Genomic DNA, 14,887 nt, shown 5'->3' with positions numbered 1-14,887 from the left:
CTTACCTTTCTGCTGTTATACCAGTTACTATGTTTTATTAAATTGCACTAAAATGTGTTCTTGTGTAGATGTCATCTGACATCTGCCTATACAATAGCTACACAATATCAAACCCAAATTGTACACCTCACTGAATATTTCACAGGGAATATTATTTCAGATATTGTGTTGGAAGTGCAAATGCATCTATAACCATGTCAATTGACACTGTACATGCTTATCTGTATGTTTGTCCTGGTTTCTGGTTGAAACTTGCTGGTTTATTGGACCTGGTCTGAGGTAGAGTCAAATTTAGACCCATCCTTTAAAATTGGCTGTATTAATATCCGTCACTTTTTTTAGATCAAATAGACCAAATATTGTTCTTCTTTATGTAAACTATGCTTTCACCTTGATATGCCATAGTAAAAAAAAACAAAGTTGTGGCTATATTTGTCACCATTACATAAGTACCATAGTGCTTTGCTAGGTTTGTGTAACTTGTGCAGCTGTTTTAATCAAGTGAGAGTTACAAAGTGGGTGTTCCTTTTTTTTCAAAAGTTTCTCTGCAGTTTCCTGCTTTGTTCCCTTGTTATAGCATTCTAGAGAAGTGGCCTCCACAAGCCAGACATTGCTCAGTTCCTAAGCCAGATTTGTTGCAAGGGAATAATAGTATTTCTTGGTTTCTTGGAGGCATTTTCACACACAACCACACCCCTTTTATGATACTTACATGATGCATTTTTCTTTGAATATAACACAAAAAAACCCCAAAACCCATGTAGCATTACTGTGTCACACCACACCTGATTGTCATTTTGGATAAATCTTCCAACAAGCAGATCAGTGTGGGGAAATGTAAGCTTACAGAATTCTAAGTTACATCATGTTACATCCAAGCTTTTAAAGAATTTCATCTATTGCAGTGTGACAGGGAGGACCTTGTCGCTGGTTCCTGCGCAAATGTGTGCAGCTGGGATATGTAACAGGATATACGTTGCTAGGCAACTAATTGAGCAGGTAGGCTTGCCTTGCCTGGTGCTGAGCTGTTCAAGAGGTCGGGTTGGGGGGGGGGGGGGGGGGGGGGGGGGGGGGGGGGGGGGGGGAGGGCGTGGATCTAGAATCTCCGAGGCGTGGTGCATGTACACACAGATGGACGCTTTGTTTACATTAAGGAGGAGAGTGTCCGCTCTGCAGGATAACTACTACGGAATCCTTCAACTGCAAGAGGATGCTTGTGAAGACTCTGCCCAGCCAGGACTGTCATAAAGACCTAGAGTCGTTACGAAGCTGGGACTTCAGGAACAACAGCAGTAGGTTAGTTTAGGTGATGTTGATCCCAACCAGAATAAAGAGACTTTCGTAGTGTAGTAGGTTCTGGGCGCGTCTCTTTTAATGAGGCTAACGCTCGCTTTGTGTAGCAAACATTTACTTTTAGCTTTGTTTTCTTTATTAAATCTGACACTAGGGCTACCATTGCTGACTTTTTTTTGTGAAATTTGACTTTCAGCTAAAAGTTGGGATGGGGCTATTTTATTAGAATAATTGACCGGCAGAAAATCCTATATATATATATATATATATATATATATATAAATTACTTACTATTTTACATTATGTATTATTAGTTCTATTTCTATCTTGAGAAAGAGGACTGGCCTAGTATTCCATGACCTTGACATAGAGGTCAGAGGTTGCCCACAATTGTATGTCACTAAGTTGATCTGTGCGACAGCAACTTCCTACTTTGTGAGATACAAAGTGTGAATTATGGACAGACAGAAATCACCAGTCTGCTATGCTTCACTCTGCGTGGCTGCACATAACAATAGAAGGTAGTCCACTATGATTATTTGGTATACCCCAGCAGGGATGTACAGATACTGGATGTCAAGTTTTGCATACAGCAAAACTACTGTGATGAAAATTGCTTTGGACCATCTTTAGCTTAATTTATTGAGCTTATAATAATCTTGGGGTATGGTGTTTGTACATCTGTCTGTATGTCATCTTAACATTTTTACATATATTTAGAGAGCTGCTTATCCAAATGTGATGGAACTTACTAAGTGCATTCTAAGCACAGGCTTTTGATAGTATTTGAATATTATAATTATTATTTGTTTATTTAGTAGAGGCCTTTCTGCAATGCGACTTACAGAGACAAGGGTGTGTGAACTATGCATCAGTTGCAAAGTCAACAACGTCTCACCCAAAAGACGGAGCACGGAGTTTAAGTGACTTGCTCAAGGTCACACGGTGAGCCATTGAGTGATCCGGGATTTGAACCAGGGACTTCCTAGTTACAAGAACTTTTCTTTAACCACTGGACCACACAGCCTCCTATGAGGTGGGTAAAAATATCTTGAGAGCCACGTATCTAGTTATTTGAATCTGGCTGGCTGTTTCTCAATTTATGTCACATTTACATATGCAGAATATATATAAAAAAATGCTTATTCAGTATTCATCAGTCTAATCAAGTTTTTAATCATAGTCAAGGGTAGTTCTTTATATATTATACACACATGTAGTAATAAAAGTAATTAAGTCTGCCGAGTTTTGAAGTAGAATAATAGCAGGCAAGTGAAGATGACTTGCTATGGTCATGTGGATGCTCATCTTCAATACAGGGAAATAAATCCTTCACTGTAAGCCGTTGAAATTGTTCAGTATACAGTGACATCAGCCACATGGGTATAGAATAGATCTGGCAATGGAGTTCATATCATTTAAATACCATCTGGAGGTGGCTGGCACTGCACAGATAAAATGTCCTTTAAGTGCTGGTGAAAGCTGAAGGATTCACAGCACTGGTGACTGAAGCCCCCTGCTTTTCCACAAGTCAATTACAGTGAATGAATGACAGCACGGTCTGAGTGGCTGGCACAGTAGTGGAATTGTCCTTGCTTCGAAGGACACTGGCCTTCAACTTGGTTTGAATACAACACGGGTAACAATTATCATAAAGACATGACTTTCTTTGCCATCACCATTCTGGCTTTTTTTAATAGAGACATATTCATAAAGTATCTTTGATAATACAGCTGTGGGACTGAAATAGATTTTTTTACTTGGATAAGAACCCAAAGCTCCTGAGGCTAAAGCTGAACAGCATTAAGCCAACTGCGCTATCAGGCACTCCATTTTTGGATTAGAATCTGTTAACGACTTTGGATTTCTTCACATTGAAGTTTGGAGTGGTTGTCAAGAGGTATTACAACAAGCCGCACAAAGTATACTTTCGGCCAGGTTTTTACATTTTTTTTTTTTATTTAACAATGGTGTAACAATTCTGTTTTCCTGATCATCACAGTTTATCCACCATAGTTTGGAAACCTTCCCTCACCCATGCAGGGCTAAAGTGAAACTAACCTGCAGGGGGATTACAAGCCAATGAAAGCTTGCAGGAGAATAATTTACTGCTTACGGCCAAATAGCTTCAAAGTGAAGAATTCTCTGGAGTGAGAGTGAAGGTTCTGAACCTGTCAATGTCAATTTACACTACGGATAGCGAGCCAAAGACTTCAGTAATGACATCATGGAGGGGTAGGCAAAGTGCAGGCCTCACTTTAGAAGTGCCAATGCTCCTTGAAACTTTTAAAGTCTTTGAGGATTTATCGGAGGAGTGTTGCACTGAGTGCTGCATTGCTCGCCTTTTATACAGGGTATGGATGTGGAACCACTGGAAGATTGAACTGATTTAAATAGCTTACTCTAAGATGTGTGTGTGTGTGTGTGTGTGTGTGTGTGTGTGTGTGTGTGTGTTTGAGACTGGAAGTAGCCAACCCTGCACAATACTGTACCACCAAAGATGCTGTGCATACATGTTTTTTAGAAAATGGTCTGCTACAGTTCTGTGCGTCCTCTTCACCTATGTCTCATCTGTAGTGAAATCTGGCTTCACCCTGTGGATTAATTATCAGTCCCACATATTCTATTTATACCATCTGTTATGACACTCCAGCCAGGAGAGATAGAGGAGACCAGAGATAAGGAGTGGTAAAGGGGGAAATGGGATGTGCAGTTTCCTGCCTTGCCTACCATGGGATTCAAGAGGTGTGGCTTCAGAAACATAACTTAGTTTTTGTCCTTATAACAATTTCCACTGATATTCGTATTTCATTTTGCACATTTTATTAATCACCATTGTTAAATAGTGATAACGGAATATATAGTATGTTTAATGGGACTTACAGGTTTTATATTTTTATTTTGATGCCTAGTTGTTGGGTGGTTTATCTTTAATCATTCTACATTTGAGGAATGAATAGATAACCGTCTATGTAATTTAACATACCATAAAGTATTCACCCATGCTGCTTTGCCACATCTAATGTAGCTTGTAGTTTCAACCTGTATATTTTATGCACATGACAAAAATGCTATGAACCTATACGGTATGTATGTTAAAGGGCTGAATAGTTATTTTCAAAAAGGTCCAAGGTTGTAAAATGTTTGGTACAGTATTAGCAAGGGAAAGGGCTTTTGTCATTTCTGTCTGTAATTTCTCTTGGGCATATTTTCCTTAATATTCCTATCTTGTTTGGACGCATCAGCTCTATTAAAAGCATATCAAGTTCATTCTTCCATGCTCTGAAACAGATATGGAGAATCAATACAACATTACTGTGCTGTGACTGCCAGTGCACTAAAAGGACTTGGGTGACAACTATTGTATGCATGTTCATGAGCTCATTGAGACAACAAAATCCCATTTGATGCTAGGGACAGCATTAACCCTTAACCCTGAGGTACACACATGACACAGCTGGTGCTTATTTTAAAGGGATGATATTAAGGCTGTGAATAAATTAATGCATGTATTGTAGTATAGTTACTGTAACACATATTATCAGAGCTGCAAATAACCGGAATGTCCTTAAGTCAACAGTCTCCAACAACCAAGCTATTGCATTGTGTGTTGTCAATTAAGTGGGTTTATTAACAGGCTGCATCGACTGTAAATGGAAAACAGTCTTCGGAATGGGTGAGACTGTTGTCCCCAAGCACTCTACCCTGGGTTCCTCAGAAGATTTTCCTGGTACAGTGGTAGACGCGATAACTGATACCACAGTGCACTGCAGGTTACTGGTCAGTTACCATGGAAACTCTTTTTTTTCAAATCATGCCTCAACTATATTTGTGATAAAATCCCTGGAAGGACTGCTAGTCAGTATTTTTTTTTTTGTTTAGAACTTTTTTTTTCTTAAAATTAGCTCTTCTTTAACCAGAGTATGCTTAGATATCTCTGGTTGTATTATATTGATGGGAAAAAGAAATGGTGACAAATACATAAAACCTAAATGTAACATAAAAGCAACATGCAATGTAATCTTACTCTGGCCAGAAAACAGAATATTGATATTATCGTGATCAATATTTTTTTTTCATTCAATGCCTATTGCGAGGTGAGCTCTGTATTGTAACATATAACAAAACATAAGCATACTTGGAAAATATATATATATATATATATATATATATATATATATATATATTATATATAATATATATATATATAATACTATATAATATATATCCTGACGGATCTTACATTTAACAAAGAATGTAAATTGTTTGTGATTAAAAAGTAAAGATGGGTTAATTAATAAACCGCAAATTGATAATGGTGTGTCAAATAAGAAAGACTAAAAGTAATTAAGTCTGGTATAATTAGGATCCGGTAGTGGTTAAAGGAGTTGGGACCAACTCCAGGTTTATTTAATAGACTAATTAGCGGATTAATTAATAATGTTTAAAAGGTTGTGAGTGTCTGGGTTTCAGTGTGGGTGATAGTAGGAGTTTGGTTGGGAGAGTTGGAGAGCAAGCAGATTATTGTGACTATTGTGAAACTGGAAAACAAACTATTGGAAAAAGTATTTGGATTACAATTTGGTTTGCGATTTGGTTTTGGTGACGAGGTAACAGGCTTAGTCTGCCTTGTTATTAGTTAGTAACATTAACTATTTAGATAGCGCCTGAGATCGGGGTAAGTTTTGTTTATTTTATTTTTGTATTGTAAATAATAAACACACACTACAGAGTTTTCTTGCATCCTGTGACTAAAGTGTTTATTTGGAGAAAACCATGTGACCAGAGGGCAATCCGTCACTATATATATATATATATATATATATATATATATATATATATATATATATATATATATATATATATATATATATATATATATATATACTTTCTTTCTCTCTCTTGTTCTCCGGCACTCTGTCTCAGCAGCACACTATCTCTGCAGCACTCTGTTTCAGCATCACTCTTTGTCTCAGCATCACACTCTCAGCAGCACTCTCTGTCTCTGCAGCACTCGCTGTCTCAGCATCACTCACAGCATCACTGGCTCAGCAACACTCTATCTCTGCAGCACTCTCTGTCTCAGGATCACTCTCGCAGCAGCACACTCTGTCTCAGCAGCACTATGTCTCTGTAGCATTCTCTTAGTGGCACTCTTTCTCTGCAGCACACTCTCTGCAACAGTCTGTCTCAGCAACACTCTCTGTCTCTGCATGAATCTCTCAGCAGCACACTCTGTCTCAGCAGCACTCTGCCTCTGTCTCAGCATCACTCTCAGCAGTATTCTGTCTCAGCATCACTCTCTCAGCAGCACATACTGTCTCAGCATCACTCTCTCAGCAGCACACTGTCTCAGTAGCACTCTGTCTCAGCAACATTCTCTGTCTCAGCATCATTCTCTCAACAGCACTCTGTCCCAGCAACACTCTTTCAGCAGCACTCTCTGTAGCTCACTCTCAGCAGCACACTCTGTCTCAGAATCACTCTCTCTGCAGCTCATTCTCAGCTTCACACTATCTCAGCAGCACTCTCTGTCTGTGCAACACTCTGTCAGTAGCACTCTCTGTCTCATCAGCATTGTCTCATCAGCACTTTTCTCTCTGCATCACCCTGTTCATCTCCTTCTTCTCCACAGCAGCTTGCTACTTATTTCTATGTCCAGGGCACGTCCCTGGTGCACCAGCTACCAATCCCAAGCAGACAAGGCTTCCTGCTCTCGATCCCCTGAAGTTGCAACATCTTGTCCCTTGATTCTGCCAACACTGTTGCAAGTGGGAACACCACTGTGGCAAGCAGAGGCCCTGATTGTTGGTGATTCTCCCATCTCTGATGTCCCAGAACACCTGCTGCACTGAACTGTTGACCCTGGACAAGAACCTTCCTGAACACGGTTACTGTGGACCTTGATTCATTACTATCTATCTATCTATCTATCTATCTATCTATCTATATATATATATATATATATATATATATATATATATATATATATAGAGAGAGAGAGAGAGAGAGAGAGAGAGAGAGAGAGAGAGAGAGAGAGAGAGAGAGAGAGAGAGAGAGAGTTTTTTTTTTTATCACTTTGGTTTGATTTCAATATTTAAGCTCATGCAAAATGAGGCTCCCGGGGACCTGGGTAGGTAGGATTCTATTTTCACGCTGTGGTTTCTCCATTTTTGTATTTCTGCACAATGATCTGCCTAACTGCATCCAGTGTATGTATGCTACATGCTTGTTTTTATGAACTTCTCATATGAAATGTAGTCTGCATTAAAACAAAATATAAACGTTAGTAGATTCGAAAGTTTGTATAATACTACTGCTAATAATAATAATAATAATAATAATAATAATAATAATAATAATATACACATCCTTGTTAATCCTGCTATTAGTTTCTTGATCAATGTATTAAAATATGACTAAAAGCAAATAAACTAAAAATAAAATTCTCTGTGAACCCTTTATCATGAAATGGTTATCGTTTCTTTAAATTTCTATCCGAGTGAAACTGATGCAATTTCATTTCCTTGTGTTACTTGTGTTAAATTTCTTTTAGCACAACATATTGCACTATGGTCAGGAATACAAGTTGTGTGGAGGAATGAAAGCCGATGAGCTGCTCTTCTTATCATTCCAGGGGGAGCTGGTGGGGGTTGTGTACTTTCTGATCTCATATTCTAGGGCTCTTCATCCAGCCCTGGAGCATCAATTAGTTCTGTAACACCTGCCTTCAAAGCAAGAATGGGGGTGGTGAAATGAACGTATTCTTTTGTGTATTTCAACATTGTGCCAGCCATTGTCATTTTAAAATGTTGCATTTGATTTGTATGGAGACATATTGTATTTCAACCACAGTATATTTATTATCTGAGAGTACTCTGGTTAGAAAAGAGGCAACATTTTAAACGTCTTCATGACAACAATTTAACCTGCTGAAATATCCAGCTTTAATTATTATCTTTTTTTTTTTTTTTTAACTAATGAGTAGTACAACAATTAGCCCAAAAAAATGAATATGAATTATTTGAATGAATTATTTGAATACCGTATTACTTTGAGTAAGCGCCACACTCAGATATCAGATTTGTAACAGACTCGAATAAACACCGCTCTCAATAATGAAACATACACATTTTTATCCCTACCCCAGCTCAAATAAATGCACCATTTGATAAAGAAACACATATAAAACACAGTATGGCAAAACATTACAAATAGAAACAAAATGAATTGAATAAAATGTATTTAAAATAATACAGTTACACACTGGAGCATACTGGTATTTTACTGTAAACTTTATGGAACCCAAACCAAAAAAGAATACCGTAGGTACACAGCACTATGTACTGATACTGGTGTAGGAGTAAATACAGCAGCACTAAAATATATATATATATATATATATATATATATATATATATATATATATATATATATATATATATATATATATATATATTTAGGAATTCACAAGAAAAGTAATACATTTTAGTTGTAATACAGGAGCTGCATGATTATTATTTAAGTCTCTTAAATGCATTTCTGTTTTGGTTGTATGTAATAAGAAATACTGCAGAATCCTGTTACAGACCATTCCTGAAGAGGATATGCCTACATATAGTTTACAAATGCTTCAGGGAAAAAGGGGAAATTAATTGAGTTTGAATGAAGTCACTTTGCAAATGGCGTCAAGCTTTTGAGAGTTCAATTCAACATTCTACATTTGGGAATCGATCAATCATGTGCTCACATTTTTCAGAATGCATTCCCTTAACAAATTATCTTCAAATGCAATGCGTTGGTAGTACAATGGTACCACTGGGTAGCTACAATGCTGGTTCAATGGTACCACGGTGGAAACATTTTCATATCTTTACATAACAATTGTATCACAAAGGTCTGAACCAATACTCACTAGTTATCCATGCAGTCCCATGGTACCACTACCAATGTGCTACCATACTAGGACCAGTGTGTAATATTTATTTAAATTCCATTTTGTTGCTGGTAATGTGATACTATACTAATGGTCCTCATTTTATTATGTAAGGATAAAACCTTCAACATATAAGCCAACATATTTCATGTGTAAAATATTATACTTCCCCATAATTTGAATAACATATGCATACTATTTACTTTTTGGCAATACTATAGTGTACTATAGTAGTTTTTCAAATGAGTAGGAGTGCTTCAACAAGCCAGACAGGATTTAAAGAAAACCCTTGATGAAATACAGGTGCAAACGCTCCTGACAAGAGTGTTACAAGCTGTTATACTTTATGCTTGTTTAATACTTGTGGGAGGTCTTGCTGTAACTGTTGTTAATTTACAGCTTTTTTTCAAACTTGACTTTACTTGATGACCCTTTCAAACGGAATAAGACCACCTAGCTACCTATCAAAACCACATAATTGGTACTCTCTATGGGTACGCCTCTTTATTTTTAACATGTTGTTTACAAGCCTTTTTACAAAAAAATAACACGTTGCCCCATCAAAAAATTAAAAAGAACAATAAACATAACTAGAGTTAAAAGGCATTCAAATAAATACCTAGTGTGTTTATTTATATATTTAAAACAGGAGCGCACACGAACAAGGTCTCCAGCCAAATGTATAGTTCATTATTAAATCATCTTTTCAATTACAAATCAGTAAATCATCACATTGCAGATTCTGTGTTCTGAATTATAATTTGTTTGTTTTTTTTTTTTTTTTTTTTTTTTTTTTTTTTGTAGCTGGATTAAAATATTATGCGAAAGAAGCATCATTTTATGCAGCATTGAAATGTAACAACAAACATACAAGTGTAATGTAGACCTGAGACAGTTCAGAAATAAAGGGTATAAGTAGTTGTTTGGAAAAACATAACCAAAAACACAGCGATATAACAGATTTGTTATTAATAATAATACAAAAATGAGTTATAAAGTTATAAAGTTCAAAGCTTCAGTTATAGAAACCATAATGTTTGTGTACTTTTCTTTTTTTTATAGGCTTGGGGACATTAAATAGCACTGGGAAAGGTCAAGCACCTTGCCGACAAGCACACTGAAAGCTTCCCCTTATCATACTGCGAGTGCACCTCAGTCCTGACCTGAATGCCCCCCCCCCCCCCCCCCCCCCCCCTCCACCCCAGCATTTACTCACTGGTGCCTCTGAAGCCGAGGCTGATAATTCTGTTGAGGTTTTGTGATACGGACAAGTGTGGACTGGCAGCTTAGTTGAGAGCACCAGATAGCACTCTGAATCTATGTTCTTCTCTTTTTTAAATTTATAAGCAGCTTTCTCTTATTCATATTGTAAACGATTTTACTGTTTCACCACAAGGATCATACAAATGAATGAATCAACACTTATGAAGACCAGCCAAAACATTTCCAGCCAAAACACCTGTCTACTTGAATGAGCATTTTACTTTATATTTTATGATTAAGGGATTGCTGTTATGTTTGTAAAAAACCAAAAAAAAAAAAAAAGTTATATTATATGTATTTTGATCGAAAAAAAAAATAATTACAGGCGTCCGTTTCTGAGAGCTCATCACATTAAAGTCATACAGGCAACTCACATACATTATTGCTACATCTGAGGGACTGTGTACCGGGCCAAACAAATGCTGCCTTTCTGTACCTCAAGGAACAATATCAGGTTGCAACACTATTGTTACCATTGGCAGGCCTTGGTCTTCTATGAGGGAATGTTTCTCATTGTGATAGTGTAGCAGCTGAGCTTTCTAAATGAAGCCAAACCATTCCTCAGGTGCCAGCCAGGGGTCAGCTATGTTTGGAAGCCATTTTAGGCTGATGTGATAAGCTTGTACAGATATCCCAGGGAAACCAAGGTCACAGGGAACCAAATCGTGCCCAGTAGTGAATGAAATATGTAAATACAGTACATTTAAATGAAATTAAATAAATGAAAAAAATATGTCCTGAATACTTTTGCAATCAAAATGTGTATTATATTCCATACAATTAAAACAAAAATAGACATTTGACCTTTACAGTCCCATTTCTCTATCTTATCAAGTTTAATATAGTTTAACTTTTAAACATTTTATTTTACAAAGAACTGGTTATGCACAGTCTATATCTGTAAAAAGTATATATTTTATTTCCTTTAATTGAAAATGTTTTTAATACAAGGCACTACTCGACATTACACAACATATATGCTTCTAATCATTTTTATTTATTTAAAATGTAGTAGTGGGCAATTATTTTTTTATTATTTTCTCCCAATTTAGAATATCCAGTTATTATTTAAGCTCTTCTCACTTCTGCGCTGACTCGGGAGCTGACTGCGTCTTTTTCATCCTGCAGGCTCACCATGCAGCCACCTCAGAGCTGCAGTATCGGAGGACAACACAGCTCTGGGCAAACTACAGGGGTCGCTGGTGCGCGGTGAGCTGAGGACACCCTGGCTAACCTGTACCTAAAAGTGAGCTGTACCTGAAAGTGTTGATTGTTATCACTATTTTAAGTTCCATATTTTGAACTTAATGATACTATCCACACTTAAATGTTATCATGACCAGATACAAGGTCATGTTGAATCATATTGCATATTTCTAAGTCTTTACACCAGACTTTGATTAACTCCTATTTTTTTTTAAAGTAGATCATCATGTATGTGTTACAAAACAAAAAAAAAATTACTCTTCAGCATGGTCTAACAGTGAAATAACCAAATGAGTGAGTTATTGAATGGTAAAATGTCAAGGGAACACAGTACTATATTCAGAATACCTTTAATGTGAACTCTATATAACAAACATATTTCTGGGTCCCTTTATGTTCATCATAACGTGAATTGTTGGGCTACTGTTTAATGATGTTATAAAGTGAGTTGTAGTAAAATGGAATTTCTTATCACTGGATTGTGTTAGATTACATAAATAAAATACCTGCCTGAGCTCAATTTAACAACAGGTTATGCAGCTAGGCTGTACATTCAACCTGTGGGTACAGGTCTTCTTTAGGGGCACTTGAAAAAGAAAATCAAATTGTACTGCAACACTGCATTAGTGATAAAAAAAGGCCACTTCACTGCAACAGAAAATAAATAGAGCTGGTGAAAACTTAGAAACATAGGCACTGAGGCTATTACACAGATAGGGTTTTATTTGTGTCTGGGTGTGAACTTAGAGGTAGTCTGCAAGCTTTTCTACATCAGACAACAGTCTCTGCCACATCTTGAACTCATTTACAAAGATCCAAAAGTATTGCTTATCTTCAGCTTTAAGGTTCTAAAGGTTGATTAACAGGCTCCTGTCCTGTTTATCAGTCTTTGACTCAGCTCAGAAAATATGTGCGATAAGTACACAGACCATTAAACATCCTATTTCCCTTAATATTTGTCGAAATGATCGACTTAACTGATCTTCATTGTGTTTAATTAAAATGGATGCCCTTCTTGGCAGGGCCATCACTGTGTTGTGGATTTGGGTTTGGGATGATCTCTACCTCTTATATTTGTACCCTCTTATGTAATTTGCTGCTGCCATCATTTTAGTATTTAACAGTTTGCTGATTTTCCTTTCTTGCGAACGGCTGGATCTGATCAAATTTAAATTAACAGTTGTTCTCAGGGTACAATTAAATGTTGCTAACCAGAGCTTGAGGTTGCAATAATTCAAACCATCACTTCAAATTGCCATATGTTTATGTCATACACATAAACACACACAGACATAGATGCATTGTTAATCCAAAGTGTGTTTCTTCAGAAAGAAAAATGAAATAAGCAACATGTATTTATTTGTTTATTTATTTTGGAGTAAAAAAGCTTTGAGAATTGGGTCAAAGAGTGACTCACTGAGTTCTTGGTTGCTAGTCACATAGTAACTGAAAGCAGCTCTGAAGGTAGATAGTTAATGTACTAAATGTGTAGGTGTGTATCCTTTAAGGACGTCCTAATACAGACCATTGAAACAGTAATAATATTAGTTTAAGCATTTCCCCCAAAAGACTAATTTATAAACATGGCAGCAGACCTTCTGAGGAGCAACATAGTTTGTTTCCTGGATTGACTGCAGCATGTTGTCTACTTATTCATTTCTAATCAATTGGTCAAGGGCAAGAACCAGCATGGTAACACTGTTTTAAAATAACAATGCTTCTTGCCTGGTTTCCTTTAAAATTGTGATACATACATGTGCTAAGGTAGGTTAATGTCTCATAACAACACATTTACTGTCTGGCAGAGTAGGGTGATGGCTGCACACAATTTGGAAGTATACTAGCAAGCACTGGCAATTTTCCTCTACCTGTTAAGAAAAGGCCCTTGTGTTTGCAGTTCTCAAATGAGCCCAGACCTTGGTTGTTTTTATACAGTTCATTGTTTTAATCCATATTTATCAGACTTGCCTTCCCTAAGGTAAAAAATCAAACAAAAACAAAAAAACACCTCCTCCTATTCACACATTCTTCCATTTTTTCCTTTCTTTTTTTAAATATTTTGTTCCCGAGTCTGGACAAGGTCTGAGTCTCTGTGCTGTGCTTGCATCCCCCCACCCCGTCCTCCTGTCTTCCTGTCCTCCATCATTGTCCACTGATGTTTTTTGTGGTTTGGAAGGAGCTGCAAGCCTCCACACTTCTGCACGAGACTGATGGCTCGTCAATAGCATTAGCCAGCAATATGGTCCTCACTGGTGTAGAACAGAATCAATACCACCAAGTAAAAAGTCTAATAAGTTGACATGCCCATCCTCAACAGGGCTCACATTACCAGAAATTAGTTTTTGTAAGGGATCAGCGTCAGGCCTGGTTATTTCAGCCCACACACTGAAGCCTTGACAAAGATTTATTACCACAGCTTTTCAGAGGCAGGGACAGAAACTAGTAAACTAAACGTGAAAGAATAATTTGGGTGAAGTGGCTATAAAACAAAACATTGTATGTCTAACCTGACTACAAAATAAGCCACTACTTTTTGTACACACTTTTTTTTAAAGGATCAATTTCATTTTACATATTTTATTGCATGTTTTCTGTTCTGCTTAATGTAATCCGGTCACTTAAGTTTACCGCTTTTAATTAAATTGCCATAGACTCATAACTAAAACAAATTGTCCCTCAATAAAGGTTTAATTGATGGTATCTCACTTTATTGTGCAGCTCAGGTCACTTATATATTGCGAATGAAATAGAGTGCCTCACTTTAAAACACAATTCTGCTGTTCTGTTCCTTTTTTTCATTTTCATACAGCATACTGTGCAACTTTTCAGTGCTAAAAAAATAGCCTAAAGATTTCAAAAACTGCTGTAAGCCAAATGTACACTGTAAAAAAAAGCCTGTAAATTCAATGGTAAAATTATAGTAAACAGTGAAGGTAAATTGCCTTCTCTTATAAAATGACAATTTACCTTAAATTTAGCAGCAAATAACCTTCATACTAAAAACTTTTCCTTAAAAAACAGACATTTTCCGTTGTTTTAACAGACCACATCTTTTGACGGTTAAATACTGTAGATATTACATCTAATTACGTTAAAAATGGAAGCCCAGAATCCGTTGCAGGGTTGATTAAAAATAGTATTGTTTTAACTGTTATTTGTGTTATTGTGTGTTAAATGTGTTGTGCGGCT

The sequence above is a fragment of the Polyodon spathula genome, chromosome 1 (genome assembly GCF_017654505.1).
Source record: "Polyodon spathula isolate WHYD16114869_AA chromosome 1, ASM1765450v1, whole genome shotgun sequence".
Lineage (NCBI taxonomy): Eukaryota > Metazoa > Chordata > Actinopteri > Acipenseriformes > Polyodontidae > Polyodon > Polyodon spathula.
This window is presented reverse-complemented; position numbering follows the sequence as displayed.